The following is a 15,243-nucleotide window of genomic DNA, read 5'->3' on the forward strand; positions in this document are numbered from 1 at the left end:
ACAAACAGAAAAAGTGACGATTTTCTTCTCTGGGCGCCCTTTCTTTTCTTTTTCTTTACCCTCCTCCTCTTTTTTGGTGGTGGTGGGGGGAGGGTAATGACAGGACGACTTATTTCTTCTCATGTGAAGATTGGAATGATGCAGTACTCTCCCTAAAAAGCCTGGGGCCCCTAATTAGCCTTTGTCTTTGTCTGGGGAGGCGCAGGGGTCATTAGGGGTCATCAGGTCCCCTGCCCCCCAACCCTGTCCTCAGCTCACAGCGGGCCTTGCCCTCAGTTTGTGAACTGGCTCTGGCAAGATGACTGCCACACTTTGGGGCAGATTGAACATTTTAGATTTTTACTCTTGTAGGTTTTCCTTCCCTAGGTGGTGTTTGAGGGACGGGGTGGGAGGGTGGTGCCCAGGGAGGGAGCAAGAGGCTGCTTTTGATTTTTTTGGTCCCACCTTCCAGAATCCAGTGGCAGACTCTGGACTTGAGGGTTCTAGGCTGTGGTCTGTAGAAGCAAAGGAGAGAAGGGTGAGTGGCTTGGCTTTGGGAAGCATGAAGGGGTTGGTTGCAGTGTTTTTTTTTTTTTAATGGCTTTCATCAGAGAAGCCTTTAGCCATGCTAGTCTTGCTCCCCCCATGGTTTTACAGACTCAAATCCAGGCCAGCTGTATGGCTGTCTGAGGTGTTGGAACAGAAGGAGGTCCATTCCTGTTGGTGACAACACTGTGGCCCTGTTCTGGGATGACTGAGGTATAAAGGTCAGTGCAGTTTTCACTGGGCCATTTGCAAAATTATAATTGGGCAGGTCTGTGATTTGGTACTTGAGGCCCCTACCCCAGGGGCACCTCTGGGTGTAGGGGCTCAATCTGGTAATGGATGATTAATAGCCTGGGGCTTGGAGGGAGAGCCATGGAAGCCTCTGTTTTCTAGATATAAATGTCATACCTCCCTTCTCCATGAATGGGGCAATATGGAAAGAGACTAGCACGTTTGCTGGGTAAAAGACAACAGCTGAAGATCTCGAGGCCAGAAGGACCTTGAGATGTCAAGGAGTGGACCCCCCCCCCAACCTCCAGGCAGACAAGTGGGCCTCGTAGGGAGGTTCACTTGTGATACACTTGCAGGCAACGGTCACAACACCCTAAAGGTGTGCCAACTAGCTGACCATTACCACAGGTTGCAGATTTTCTGGTTGGAGGCAGAATTGGCATACAAAGCAAACAGGCATGCTGAGGTCTTTGGGGAGGGAGAGGATAGTAGATGTGACAAGTGAGAAAAATGAAGAATAATTGGAGGGATGGGGTGCGGTGGGGAAGTGCTGCCCCTGTCAGAGACTCTGTTATTCTGAGGTCAGAGGCTAAGCTACTGTGAGGTCAAAGAGGGTGGCCAAGGCAAAAAGAAGTCAGAACTAGAAATCTAAAAAGAGGTAAGATCAGATGGAGCAGGTAGGAACAAAGCCATAGAGAACAAGAAGAGAGCTGTGGTCTTACCGGGAACCCAAAGGCCCCGATTTCCCCAGGTGAGATGGTGAAATTTTGGTGGTCAAAGCACATGTCGTTCATCCCAGACTTAGGGGATGATTTTCTTGATATGTAGGGAATTGATAGCATTCCCATCCGTATAACCCACCTTCGGGAACTAGTAGCTTTGGTCATAGGAAGGAGAAGAAACTCAGTGAGCAGTGGACTTCACAATGGCTCTTTCCTCCTGGGTAAGGAGAAGGAATGGCAGGGTTGGGGTGGGGGGTGGGCCTGATCCCAAAGGAGATTTGGGGAGCTTTGAATCTGCCCAAGACAGGTAGGTTGACTATTTTTACATGGGGAGGGCCAAGGCCAGGTCTGTGGTCCCTGTTGTAGCCATAGGAGTATCTGCCTGTGTTCCAAAAATGCCCTCCTTCCCAGGGGCCCATGGGACCCCGTGCAGGTGAGGGATGGTGAAAACCACTGCCCTAGAAGGTAAGTGCACCTGTTGAGGCTTCTGGGGTACCCTGTTGTCCCCCAACCTCCCCACCTGCCAGAGGCTAGGCGGTTCCCCCTGCAGGGCCTGGGGTGGACTCGCCTGCCAACTCTGCATGATGTGATTTCTCCAGCAGGGGGCACGAAAGGGTGTGCAGTCAGGGCCAGAGTCCTCTGGTGTGAAGCTGGAGCCTTCCTATGAACTAACAGCCTTATGTTTCAAATCTGATTTTGGGGTACTAGAGAACCAAAGAACACCTCCTCCCCTCCCCCCGGGCCTGGTAGTCTGTTTCCATTCCTCCTGCACCCCAGGACTTTGGAAGGCATTTGCATTTACATCTCAAGTAATGATTACTCCAGTCACTAATACCCACAGCCTAACCCAGAGTTTAATTGGAAATGTTAATCGGGACAATGGATCCATGTCTGATTTGCACATTCAGTCAATTATCTGCAGGTTGGGGCAATCTGTGTTGTACCCGAGGGACGTGACAAGGGGCAAAATGGCATAACTCCAGTTGCAGCTGCAGGTGGGAAGCCAAAATGGGGGAGGTAGACCTTGAAGACCTGAAAGAGATGAAGATCATTCCCAAGGTGTGGCCACAGAAAAGCCTGGGCCGCTGATCATTGAGACAGAGCAGGACTAACCGTCTTGGAGCTCACACAGTGGAGAGGGAGGCAAGGTTTTTTTGCCACGCTGGGAGGGTGCTGTATTTGGAGAAAGAAGGTTTTTTGTTTTGGGTTTTTTTTTGTTTTTTGGTTTTTTTAGAGACTAGAGGACAGGGAGCTGAGGTAGAACAAAAACCCTGGGAGTCAGGAGGCTGGTGGTCTGGTCTGCTTCTGCCCCTCCTTGAGCCTTACTTTCCTTGGCTTTGAATGATGCGATTGGATGAAGTGGTTTCTGAGATGGTCATGACATTTTAGAAAGTGGGTCTGTTTGTTCTTGGTCATGAAGGCAGGCCCACCATAGGACATCCCCCCCCCCAAAAAAAAATCCATTTACCCTTTTAAATCTCACTTTTTGGTATACCCTCCAATCTGGGGGAAATCCATACAAAATGAACCTCCAACCACGACACACATTCCATCTCCTTGAGCAGCGTGGTTTTATTTTGATTTCATGTCAATGGGAAACAGGAGGGAGAAGGGAAGCCCAGGTGGAGAATCTGCTAGGGAACCTATAACCAGCCCCTGAGAAGCTCTGTGGGGATTTTATATAGATCTTGGGGGGGGGGCGGTGGGGGTGCAGATAGATACTAGTGGTGCCAACTCCCTGATTCAGCCTCAAAACCGAAGGGCCCAGATGAGGGTGAAGTAAGGCCTGCTTAGGATGTGTATCCTCTTCTTTCTCCCTCCTCTGTGAGCCAGGTGGACTTTCTGGAATTCTGCTTCTACGAGAGACACTACCCCTAACTGCCTGCACAATCGCCCCCTCTAGTGGCCTCTGCGGGAACACCTTTGGCAGAGCTTCCCATGTGTCCCCTGGCCCGGCTCCCTTTGCCAGCGCTAATCCCTTGGGCAGTTGTTAACTCCCTGCCCCTGCGGAGAAGGGCACCAGTTCTTCCAGATGTCTTGAAGGAGAAACTGAGGCAGCTGCAGCTCCCTGCAGGCCCTTCTCATATATGGATGGGTCCGGGGGTTGAGCAAGGGTGCCATCTCCCTAGCACTTAGTGTCCTCCTTTGGGCTTCACAAAGGTTCCAGAATTCCTTTCCCTGCAATCTTTAGTGCTGGGCCAGGCACCTGCTATGGGAGGGCCTGCGGTAGAGAGAGTGGTTGGCCATAGCTTCCTGCCCCCCCCCAAAATGGCAACCCTAGTCTCCAGTCAGAGATGCTGGCAGGAAGCTGGAGTGCAGCAAAGCTGGGGTGCTGGTAGGCACACAATGGGTGCACTGATCCCTACCCCAGCCCCAGTAGGAGGCTAAGCCACAGGTGCAGACACAAGGTGTGATAAACATACAACATGATACAGACACATAATATGGCAGAGACATGTGTTACAGAATATGGATTAGAAACATGGCACACACTTACAGGTATACACAGAACCACAGCACATCCACAGTACATAACAGACCCCGTATATGTGCACCTGATAACAAAAACATGACTGCACACACACACCCAACATGATACAGACTTGACACACACAAAATAGCGATAGGCATGACATGGCGTACACACGACCAGGCACAGGCACGCAGGGCACACAGCTACTGTGGGATGCAGAAAGCAGCACAGATTCCACCCTGCACGTACTCAAACACAGGGCCACATCGCCACACTCCCAACAAAACACATCCCCAACGGGTGAGAAGAGTGTGACCACCAGGTGGAGCACTCACTGTGTCCTGCCAGTCTCCCCCCACTGGCTAGGGCTGTGTAACTGGTGGATTGGAAGCAGGCTGCCATGCAGTTAATGAGAGGCTGAAGCGAGGTGGAGGCAGGTGGAAGGAAAGCTCAATCTTGTACAGGAACCTAGAGGTGCTTGGTTGGTCCAGGCTGGTGCATCCACTGCCCCCTCCAATCTTGCGTTCTAGCACTGTTCCCCACCTCCATGGGAGCTTTCTGCCATCCCCGGGCTCAGGAGACTTCTTTTAGTGGCCATCATTCTTGAGCCCCCTTCCAGTCCTGCCCCTCTCTGGAGCTTTGGTGGCTGTTACTCACCTACCCCCACCCCACCCCCTTGCAGGATGAGCTCATGCAGCCAAGGACCTGATTGGCACACCACTTAGTGGCTCAGTGGGTGGCAGTTGGAAAGGCTGCTTGGAGGATGCGAGTGGGAGGCACTCAGGGAATGCCAGGGCCTCTGGGGGACAGATGGGTGGCCGTGTTCTGGAGTCTCGCCAAGAGCAAGTGGCATACCTGGGATATGGGTTGGTCTTCTTGTTCACCAAGGGGAAAGTGACAATCCTGGGGCTTTTCTTGCCTCCCTGAGGCTTCAGTTTTTTACTGTCTCCGCCTTTAGATATCCTGCCATCTGTGTCTTTGGATTAGGACCTTGTGCATTCCATTATCAGCCATTAGAGAGTGTACTAGTCTGGGTCCGGCTTTGTTGGAATTGAACATATATGTGCTGCTTTTCTTTGAGAACAGACACCATGGAGGGAAGCTGGGGGCAGGGTAAGAAGGATGGAAGAGTGGGCTTCCTTCGAGAGGCTTGAGTGATTGTGGGTGAAGGCAGAAAAGAGAGGGGTTAAAGACCTTGCCTCTACAGTTGAACATGGAAACCTCTGCAGGGAAATAGGGCAAACTATCACCCAGAAAAACACCAATAGATAGTCACCCTAAGAAGTCTGAGAAAGACCGTGGCAGACCTCCCCATAGTGGACATTGTGGGGAAGCAGAAGGAGGTCCCAGTTAGGATCAGAGACTGCAGCCTTCAACAGCTATGAGATGATAGCCAATTAGGGACTCTCCAAGTGCTTCCCACAGCCACCCAGTGAAGGGGGTTGCTGAGAAGGGGAGGAGGTAGAGGTGGCAGCTTGGAAGTGAAACAGCATTGCCAGGGTTTGGGGAAGCTCAGATGTCCTCAGAGCCAAAGTGCGTTTGCCATGATCTCTCAGTTTTCTGTCGTACGTGGGACTGTACCACCTCCTAAGAATATGCGGCTATTTCCCATCTGTCCTATTTGATCCTGTCCTCCTGACACTTGTCTGGGGAGGCTAGGGCAGGTCTTCTCTGCCAACAAGCAAGCAGAGCCAGAGTAAGTGGTGAAATGACAGCAGCTCTCAACCTGAAGCCCCCAGTCCAGGACCCAAATGGGCTCTGACCTCCCAAGGCCCTTTGTATGCTTCTCTCCTCTCTGATGCTCTACCTTCTCAAGGGGTTTTCTGAAATCCACTGGAGGGTGTATGTGAGGTTTTGGGGGGGTGGCTAAGGGAGTAGTAGCAGGAGGGGCAAGGGGTTCCTGCACCCCCACAATGCTTGTCTTGGCAGGTTGTCCCCAAGAAAGAGCATCTGAGTCCTTGCATCTTGTGGCAGCAGGTATGCCCAGCACCGAGTCCGTCGGAGCTGAAGGCAGCCCAGCCCCTTCTCATGGGCAGCACCTATCTGTGCTGAGGTCCTACAGTGGTGGCAGTAAGAGGTGAGTAATGGATTCCAGGGCAGGGAGTCAGACATCTCCAAATCCAGGTAAAGGCCACCTTTCCATCAGAGCTCCCAATGTTACAGACCCTTGCTTAGGCCTCCCTAGCTGGGTCTTGGGAGCTAGCTTGGCCCTCTCTTTCTAGGGGCCTGTGGCTGTATAGCTACCCTTGGTTTCTTGGTCCCTCCCTGCCATTGCTGATATGGGAATGATAGCTGTGACTTACATTGTGGAGTAAGAGAAACAAACGAATGGTTAGGGCCAAGTCCTTTACAAACATCAAGCACCATCTAAGAGCTTCCGTGTAACCACCAACGCGCTTCCCATCAAGCTGCCTATTCTCTTTCTTCCTGCTTTCCAGATGTCACAGTGGCATTTCAGCCACGTGCCACTGTCTGACCAGTCAGTTCCTGAAATTTCACCTGCTCCACAACTTTCATTTCACCTTCATATTCAAGGCATACCCCCACCCCATCTGTCCCAGCTTCCGGGCCTGGTGGGCTTAAACCTTCCAGAACCTTCCCTCTGCCTTCCCATCCAAGCAGGGACCACTTCTCCCCCAGCTTTCCAACAACACTTGAGTGCGTAGAGTATTGTGTAGCCCTTGCTTCTCTGCTGCCTGCTGTAATTCTTGCGTGGTTTCTGGAGTGTTCATCTTGGCAGGTAAACTAGACCAGAAACTAGGGATAGGGACTCAATTTTACAGGTCTCTGGTCTCTCTCACGAGTGCCCTACAGTTGCCCGGCAGATTTTCAATTTGAGCTCTTCTCTTCCTCTCCACTTCTTTCAGGTTCCGTGGCCCGCCTCTGATCATGTACCTCTTTCCCTGTCGGGCAGCCTTTAGGGCTTCTGCTGTCAGCTGCTCCCTCCAGCCTTCTGTTGCCATATGTCACTGCCCAGCTACCTGTTTGTATCTTAATGTCCCTCTTTCTCTTGGTCTACACTTCTATCTATTGGTCAGTTACCTGGGCATCTCTCATAACGCCCAAGTCAAAAGTGAACCACCAACCAAAATTTAAAAAAAATAACAACAAGAATAACAAAGAGAAAATAAGGAGTACGCAGTGCAGTTCCCTTTCACAAAGCCTGCCCCAGGCCCCAGGACAAAGGAAAAGTGTAGCTCAGTGGCAGGTGTTTCTAGGGTGCCTCCTCATGAAGGGGAAGCTCCAGAGTTTCGGCCATGATATTGAGGGTATGAAATTACAACCCTGCTGATACTAATGTATTCAGCTTTCTAGAGATGCTGTGGTAGGGGATCCTCTATAGACCTGGAGCGACAGAAGGTAACTAGAACTCGTTCAAGTCAGAAGCGAGCCCCGGGATCTCTTCCGGGTGTTCTGTGACAGCTCCAATAATAACCCGTATCTATTGTCTACTGTTGCCAGCACTGGGCTAGGCATTTTACTTGCAGGAGACCGTTTGATCCCACAGTAGTTCCTGTTTTTGTTTCTGATTATAAGTGAGACTAGCTCAAGGTAGGTACTAGAATCATTGTCTTTGCCCACAAAGAGACAGAAGTTGGGAGGGGCTGAGTAATGTGCCTGTAACTGGATACATGCGGTGGCTTTGAGGGGAAAGACGCTTCCTGGAGAGTTTCTCAGCATCCTAGATGACATCAGTACTCTTCCCTGGTTGCACACACGCACATATACTTTCTCAAGCATGCATCTGTACTCTTGGACATTCATACAATCCTTAGGCCTCCTTGGCTCACACTTTTCCCACCGGACACGTTTGTGGTGACCATCACGCCCACCCCTTCACCCTCACACACATATTTACAAACACACTGCATGCCGGCATACACTCATACTGCCACACACTGCCACATACATTTCTGTATTCACATTTCATACTGACACATGCTTGCACTCTCCCTACACTGCAGCCTCACATTCTCACCCACTCACACCTTTATACTTTCTTATGTTCTCACACACTCTTGGTCACACCTTCTCACATCCACAGAAATGATAGAATCACATTTAACCTGCAAATTCCTGCACGATCGCAAGTAGTTTATACACAGACCCATGCTGACTTGCCCCTGCCTATTTCTCATATTGCCATACACATCCTCAGTGTTATATGCTGTAACACATTTGCGCTGTCATGGATGGTTTCCTCCTTGCAGTAAAACACAGAGATCATCACTCATTGAAGGGACACATGCATGCACATACACGCTCCCACCATAAACACAGTCTCACCCATTTCCACTTTTCATTTTTTTAAGATTTTATTTATTTATTCATGAGAGACAGAGAGAGAGAGAGAGAGAGAGAGAGAGAGAGAGAGAGAGGCAGAGACACAGGCAGAGGGAGAAGCAGGCTCCACGCAGGGAGCCTGACATGGGACTCGATCCCAGGTCTCCAGGATCAGGCCCTGGACTGAAGGTGGTGCTAAACCACTGAGCTACCCGGGCTGCCCCTCATTTCCACTTTTTAGACCCTCTTACAATCTTAACCTCAATATTACATGCTCAGCACTGACGTAACCCCCCTGCCTCTGTCACACTCACACATAGTCACCCTTATACATGGAAACACGCTCATCATGACACCCATTCCTGCTTATTTGCTCACCTTCATGCTGAGATCTGATCGCACTCCTCCAGCTCACAGGCATGCATCCTGATATACAGTCTCACACTCTCCTTTTCATAAACTTAGACACTTTCACTAACACCCAGCACCCTATGTTCGCACTCAGAGTCATACTGATGCAGTTATCCCGACACACCCTGACATGTCCATATGCCCATTCAGTCCTCATGCTAATTCACATCACACAGTCACACTTAGGGCACGCCCATGCCCATATACTGATATTTGTACATTTGCACAGCTTTCCATATTCTCACATTTGCAGACACATGCTCAAAATCCTATATTCCCACACATTCCCAGGGGTGCACGGTCACAATCATGCACATTCACATGTATATCTTCACACTGTCCAACTATCATTTATACAGTATAAGTGTTCACACTGGTGCTAGCATGCTTACATTCCTGCCCGTTCTCACTCTTGTACTCTCATACTGACATACCCTCACACAGCTACATGCATTTGCACCAGTACACATGTGGTGATCTGCAGGGTCCCTGAGTGGCAGTTATGTTGGCACACACCACCCTGACCCACACAATTGAACACTGTCACCCTCAATTCCCATAAATGCATTCATGCACTTAGACACAACCTGCTACTGATGCCGTAGATGGCCATGTAGACTTACACTCAGACTCTCATCCACCCTGCAGTACCCCATCCCCCGCTTAGGTTGATATACTTGTTCACACTGGCCCATGTGCCCACACAGTCACCAAGGCATAAATACATTGACTCTAGCTCAACAACTTGCCTGAATGGCCATGAACTCTTAGTTGGACTCACACACGGACGCATTGACACCGACCTATGCTCCCTTGCTGAGATGATCCTACTAACCCACATCTGTGATTCACACGTGTTTATAGTGGCCCCAAACATGTGCACACACTCACACATCCCCAAACTCTTGCATGTGGCCCCACGCTAATACTGCCATATCCACTCACTTTTTCACTGACACACACACACACACACACACCATCTCACACCCACTGCAGGTGGTAGCTCATAATCACAAAAAAGTTGTCACTTTTTTCCCCTACTTGTCACTAATGCTCTTCTCATACCTGCTAGAAGGTTAACAGCAACCTGTGGCCAAAGGGAGACTGTTGGTCTCAGCCAGGGCACCAGTGGGACTAGATCTTTCCAGAGCAAAAAGGAGTGGAATTTATGTCTAGGATTAAAAAGAAAAAGCTCAAACCCACAGATCAATTTTTTTTAATTTTTTCCCCACAGATCAAATATTATATCCTTTTGCCATAATTCTCTTTTACAGAAGTCATCTCTAGTAGAATCTTAGCCAGCCTATCCAAAAGAGGTTGGGGCTTAGATGGTTTATTTTCTGGAAGATGATGACATAACCTGTCCTCATCTTTCCCTCCCAAGGGGAGGGGAAGGTAAGAAATGTGTGTCTTTCTTTAGGCACTCCCAGTGGTCTCCTGGGCAGAAGTATGTGTCTCTTATTTTCTGTTTCTGATCTGGAATTCCACATTGCTTCCCATAGCCACCTCTAGTCTAGCCAGGTCTACTTTTTCCCTGTTTACACTGGAATGTGTTACTCCATGGTATTCAAGAAAGAGAAAGGAAAGGTTCATGAGTTAGCTGGATGATAAAGTAAGTTTATCTTGTGAGCATGCATGCACATATATAGACCCCACTGGAATTTCAACAGCTGTTACTAGCAAGTTAACAGAGGAAATTTCTCAGTAGGCGCAGATGAAGGCAAGCTGAAAAAACTTCCTTGCACTCCAGACAGACTGCAGACTTCCCTACAAGAGGGTAAAAAGAAGCACAAATCCCAGGAGCGAACTAGTAGATCAAGAACCTGGTGTCAGGGTCAGGCGCCACCCCAATTACCTATGAGAGAATTAGAAACATTAGAGCACCTTGCAGAAGCCTCCTTAGTCCATAGATTCCCCTGCTGGAGTCTCTCTGGAGTAAAGACGGCTGCAAAATATGTCCACACTGCCATTTGATATGGATTCTGGCACCATGGGGAAAAGCCTGAAATACCACGTACTACCCTCTACACCTGTGATTAGATTGAGGCCTTCTTTGAAAGCAGAGACCATATCGTGTAACTTATTTTGGATTCCCAGTGTCTACCATGATGCCAGGCCCAGAGCATCTACTTATGAAACTCCAGTAAGAAAACTGAAAGAGGTAGATGGACCGCAATGTGTCAGGACAGATCCAGTGCCTGTCTTCCTCAATCCCAGAATTCCAATGGCCTTACTAGCTTAGGTTGAGGATCTTCTGTGGGCCCTATCGAGTGCTAGACCCAGAAGGAGATTCAGATGGAGGTATGAAACATATCCTGCCCTTGAGGTACTTTTATTCGAGTGGGGAAAAGGAGGTCACCATGCAACAGTAGCACAAGGCAACAGTCTTGAAGCTTGGGATTGGGGGAATCTTTTTAGTCCTCTTTAGGTTCCTGAGAACTTGAGGGTCCATGAGTAGTTGGGGACAGCAGCCAGGATGTGGGGGGAGTCATTTCCCAAGGCAAACCTCCTCGTAGACCTCTTGTGCAGCCCAGAGATGTGCCATCTTTCCAGGAGCCCTTTGTCTCTGTACCTAAGAAAGAGGAATGAAAGTGAGGTATAGACCTTAATGGAAATTTTGTACTGAGTTAAAATTTAGCCACCACCTCCTCCAAGAGATGGCTTTAGAGAAATAGCCTGGCAAGTTTACATTTGGTCGTTTCTGTGGATATGCTGAGAGTCACCAAAAGCAAATTATATAATTTTAGAGGACTGGGTGAATTTTAGGAAGGAAAAAAATGCACCTGCCTGAATTCACTTGAAATCCTTGTGAAGTGCTAAGTGCATAGACCCACCCCCATGCATTTATATGGTATTTTCTGCTTTGCAAAACAGTTAATAACCCATTCATCCATTATGATAGAGGAATTAGGAACACCAGCTCTGGAGTCCGTAGATGAGCATTTGAATGGCAGTTTGGCTACTTCCTTGCTGCGGAATCTTGTTTGAGTCAATTACTCATCCCTCTTTCTTTTCTTTTTTTTTTAATTTTTATTTATTTATGATAGTCACACACACACACACAGAGAGAGAGAGAGAGAGGCAGAGACACAGGCAGAGGGAGAAGCAGGCTCCATGCACCGGGAGCCCGACGTGGGATTCGATCCCGGGTCTACAGGATCAGGCTCTGGGCCAAAGGCAGGCGCTAAACCGCTGCGCCACCCACCGCTGCGCCACCCAGGGATCCCACTGCTGTGCCACCCAGGGATCCCACTCATCCCTCTTAAGGATCAGTTTCCTCAGGCAGCCCGGGTGGTGCAGCGGTTTAGCGCCGCCTTCAGCCCAGGGCGTGATCCTGGAGACCTGAGATCGAGTCCCACGTCGGGCTCCCTGTGTGGAGCTTGCTTCTCCCTCTGCCTGTGTCTCTGCCTCTCTCTCTCTCTCGCTCTCTCGCTCTCTCTCATTCTCTTTCTCTTGAATAAATAAAAGAAAATCTTAAAAAAAGGATCAGTTTCCTCATCTCTGAAATGGGAGGACACTAATAGCTTCCTACCTCACCGAGTTGTTATGTGGGTGGAATGAGATTATCTAAGCGGGTAGCACACAGTCCAGTCCACAGTAAGTGCTCAACAGATGATAGATCTTATCCTTACCACAGCTCTATGAGGTAGGTGCCTTCAAAGGAACGGAACCCTGAGACAGCAGAGAAAGGAGATGGTTCTTTGCAACCAAGGAGCTATGTTTCACAGGACTTGTTGCCTGCTTTCCTTACATTTCTGCTTAACCATAAGCTAGGAGGTAGTGCTCATCCCCACTTAAGAAGATGAAGGAAAAAACAGAATTATCCTATGGAGAGTTGCCTCCATTCCCAAGTCCTTCTGGGACATGCTTACCTGGGCATTGCCACAATGTTTCTGGTTCGTGTCCATGTCCCCTCTTGTCCTACAACTTTTCCCTTGAAATGATGAAGTCCTCCATGATGTCACCTTCCATTTGCTGGTATAGAAACTTCAAAGAAGGGAATAGGAGAGGCTCCTGATCCTGGTGGAGTCAGAAGTCTGGTGTCTAACTACAGACACTCCTCTGGCCTTGATTCTAACACTGAAATGTCTGCTTTGTGGATAGATGTTCTGCCTATTTCCAGGCTTTGGTCCCAAGCACCACAGTGGAGATACAGTTCACTGTGAATCCCTCAGAATGTTCATGTCCATGCAAAGGCTGTGAGTAACTGAGAACACGTCATGTCCAATGAAACTGTGGTGTAGTTGTGGAAGCATACATCAGAGTATGGGCTTTGGAGCCCCACAGACATGGAGTTGTGGTAGTATCTTCCACTCTACAACCTTAGCAGGTAGCCTGCTGTCTCTGGATGTCCATTTCATCTGTAAACCAGAAATAATAATAGCTAATGTGGTTACGCATGTGGCACACACTTGTGCAGGTGTAGCTTTCAGCAGAGGAGCTGGGACATAAGATCTCAATGGATGCTGACAATTTTGTTTATGGCTCGTGAAATCTAGGGTAGTAATTGTAAGCATCTCCTCTAGGTATAATATTTTATATATTTTTTTCTTGGCTAGGTAGTCACATTTCGTACATGAGGAAATAGGTTCAGAGGGGCTAAGGGACGGATGTATCCAAGATCATGAAGCTGATTTGCAGCAGAAATAGGCTGAGATGGGACCTGTCCACCCTGAACATTTGCATCTTTGCTTGACAAAGCCTTTGGAGACTACGTCGAACAAATAAGAGCTGTTTGAACTGAGCATAATCCTTCTTGTGGAAAAAGAAAGTTGAACACTAGCTACGGTTTACCTGCTAGCCCAACCATATTGTATTTTTTCTTTGTCTCCTGTGCAACGTCTGACACATTGCAAGAGTGCAACAAACGTGATCTTGTAAGAGTATGCTTTGCAATAAGGCTGAATAATATATGGCCATGGTGGTGCTGTTCACCACCATAAGGAAAATCTTTCTCCAGGCATGCTGTGTGGTTTTGTTCATGCTGCTCAAGTAACACCAGATGTCCACAGTGTGGGATTTCTTAAAACATTCTGAAATATGTCCACAGACCTCTGGTGCCACTTGGCCATTTTTCTTGATGTGAAAATGGCATGACATCAACCTTAGTAAACTCTAGGGAAAAGATGGGAGGACATAAAGTGGAGTATTTTTGTCCTCTGTGTAGCCTTTTTTTTTTTTTTTTGGCCTCATAGCCGTACTCAGAAGTGAAGTATTCTTCTCTTGGCTTCCATGAAATCTTCTAGTGAGTTCCTCCACTTCTTTAACCACATTCCTCAGGGATCTCTGGTTCCTTTCCCCTTTCTAGCCCCTAAATGGTGGTGTTCCCCAACAGTCTTTTCTTCTCTCTTATTCTGTACTCTTCTAGATCTTCAAATTCATATCTATAGCACACATGCCCAGCTCTCTTGAACCATTTCATGATGCCAAATCAGTATGTTAGAACAGCTGCTACATTTGTACGTATTGTCTTTAATCTTGGTGTCTCTATTGAGAGGGCTAGATAGCTAGGAAGACATTTTTTCCACCACCTGTGAATTGATGTGTCCTCTTCCTTTTTATGGCTTGCTATGTGGTTTCTGCCTCTCAAAGTCAAGATGCTTAGATATTTGTTTTGCTTTCCACCAGATATTCCTAATTTTGCTGTGATAGACCTGTCACTTTGTGTATTCTCTTTTCTTTGTATATTGACTTTTGCAAAAGTTACCCATTGAGGTTCATTTGCCAATACTTATTGGTCTTTGTAGAATTTTTAGATTTGTTAGTAGAGTTCATATAAAAGTTGAAAGACATTTTTCTAAAATAATAAATGCTGTCACATTGGCCAAAAACATTAGAGCAGTTTGTTTTTATTCTTACAGGAATACGGTTATTATTGGTGCTTTAATGTCTGCTAGTACAAGGGGCTTCCAACATAATCATATTTGTTATCAGCATACCATCTTATTCATTAGTTTTTCCTCCCACCATTCTAAGCTAGTCATTTACTCTTATTTGCAAAGACCTCTAGGGAGCCTGGGTGGCTCCATTGGTTAAACATCTACTTTCATTTCATTTCATGATCTCTGGGTCCTGGGATTGAGCCCCGCACCAGGATCCCTGCTCAGTGGGGAGTCTACTTCTCCCTCTCCCTCTGATACTCTCCCTGCTTGTGCTCTCATTCTCTCTCTCAAATAGATAAAATCTTCTAAGAAAAAAAGACCCCTCCAAGACAAATAAAACCCAAACAAAAAAGAAACTGAGACACAGTTTTATTTGGAATCCCAAACAGAAACTAAAGGTTAAACCAGGGACCTAATACACAGCATAGCGACTATAGTTAATCATACCAAATTGTGTACTTGAAATTTGCTGAGAGAGTAGATCTTGCATGTTCTCACGGCACCAAAAAAAGGTAACTATGTAAGGTGATGGATGTATCAATTAATTTGAACTGTGGTAACCACTTCACAGTGTAGACATATGTCAAACTATCACATGGTACACTTTAAACATATACAATTTTTATTTGTCAATTATACCTGCAGCAAATCTGGAAACCTCCCCCCAAAGACTTATATAAAAAAGAATTTGGCCTCCCACATTCTTCTGTGCCTT

General features: G+C 47.7%; 1 protein-coding gene across 11 annotated transcripts in view; it reads left to right on the top strand.

Moving 5' to 3' along the window:
• PAK3 (p21 (RAC1) activated kinase 3) overlaps positions 1–15,243 on the top strand; it is a 263,749-nt gene that overhangs the window by 135,932 nt on the left and 112,574 nt on the right. For 2 of the 11 annotated variants that reach the window (XM_055337742.1, XM_055337747.1), the window contains one exon: positions 637–746. The exons of 7 other annotated variants lie outside the window; for them this stretch is intronic. The gene's annotated coding sequence lies outside the window, so the exon portion shown is untranslated. Of the gene's footprint in view, positions 1–451; positions 518–636; positions 747–15,243 lie in introns of all 11 variants that reach the window. 2 more of the 11 variants (XM_055337743.1, XM_055337748.1) reach the window with 2 other exon arrangements.

Source organism: Nyctereutes procyonoides, unplaced genomic scaffold (assembly GCF_905146905.1).
Source record: "Nyctereutes procyonoides isolate TBG_1078 unplaced genomic scaffold, NYPRO_anot_genome, whole genome shotgun sequence".
In the NCBI taxonomy this organism is placed as follows: Eukaryota; Metazoa; Chordata; class Mammalia; order Carnivora; family Canidae; genus Nyctereutes; species Nyctereutes procyonoides.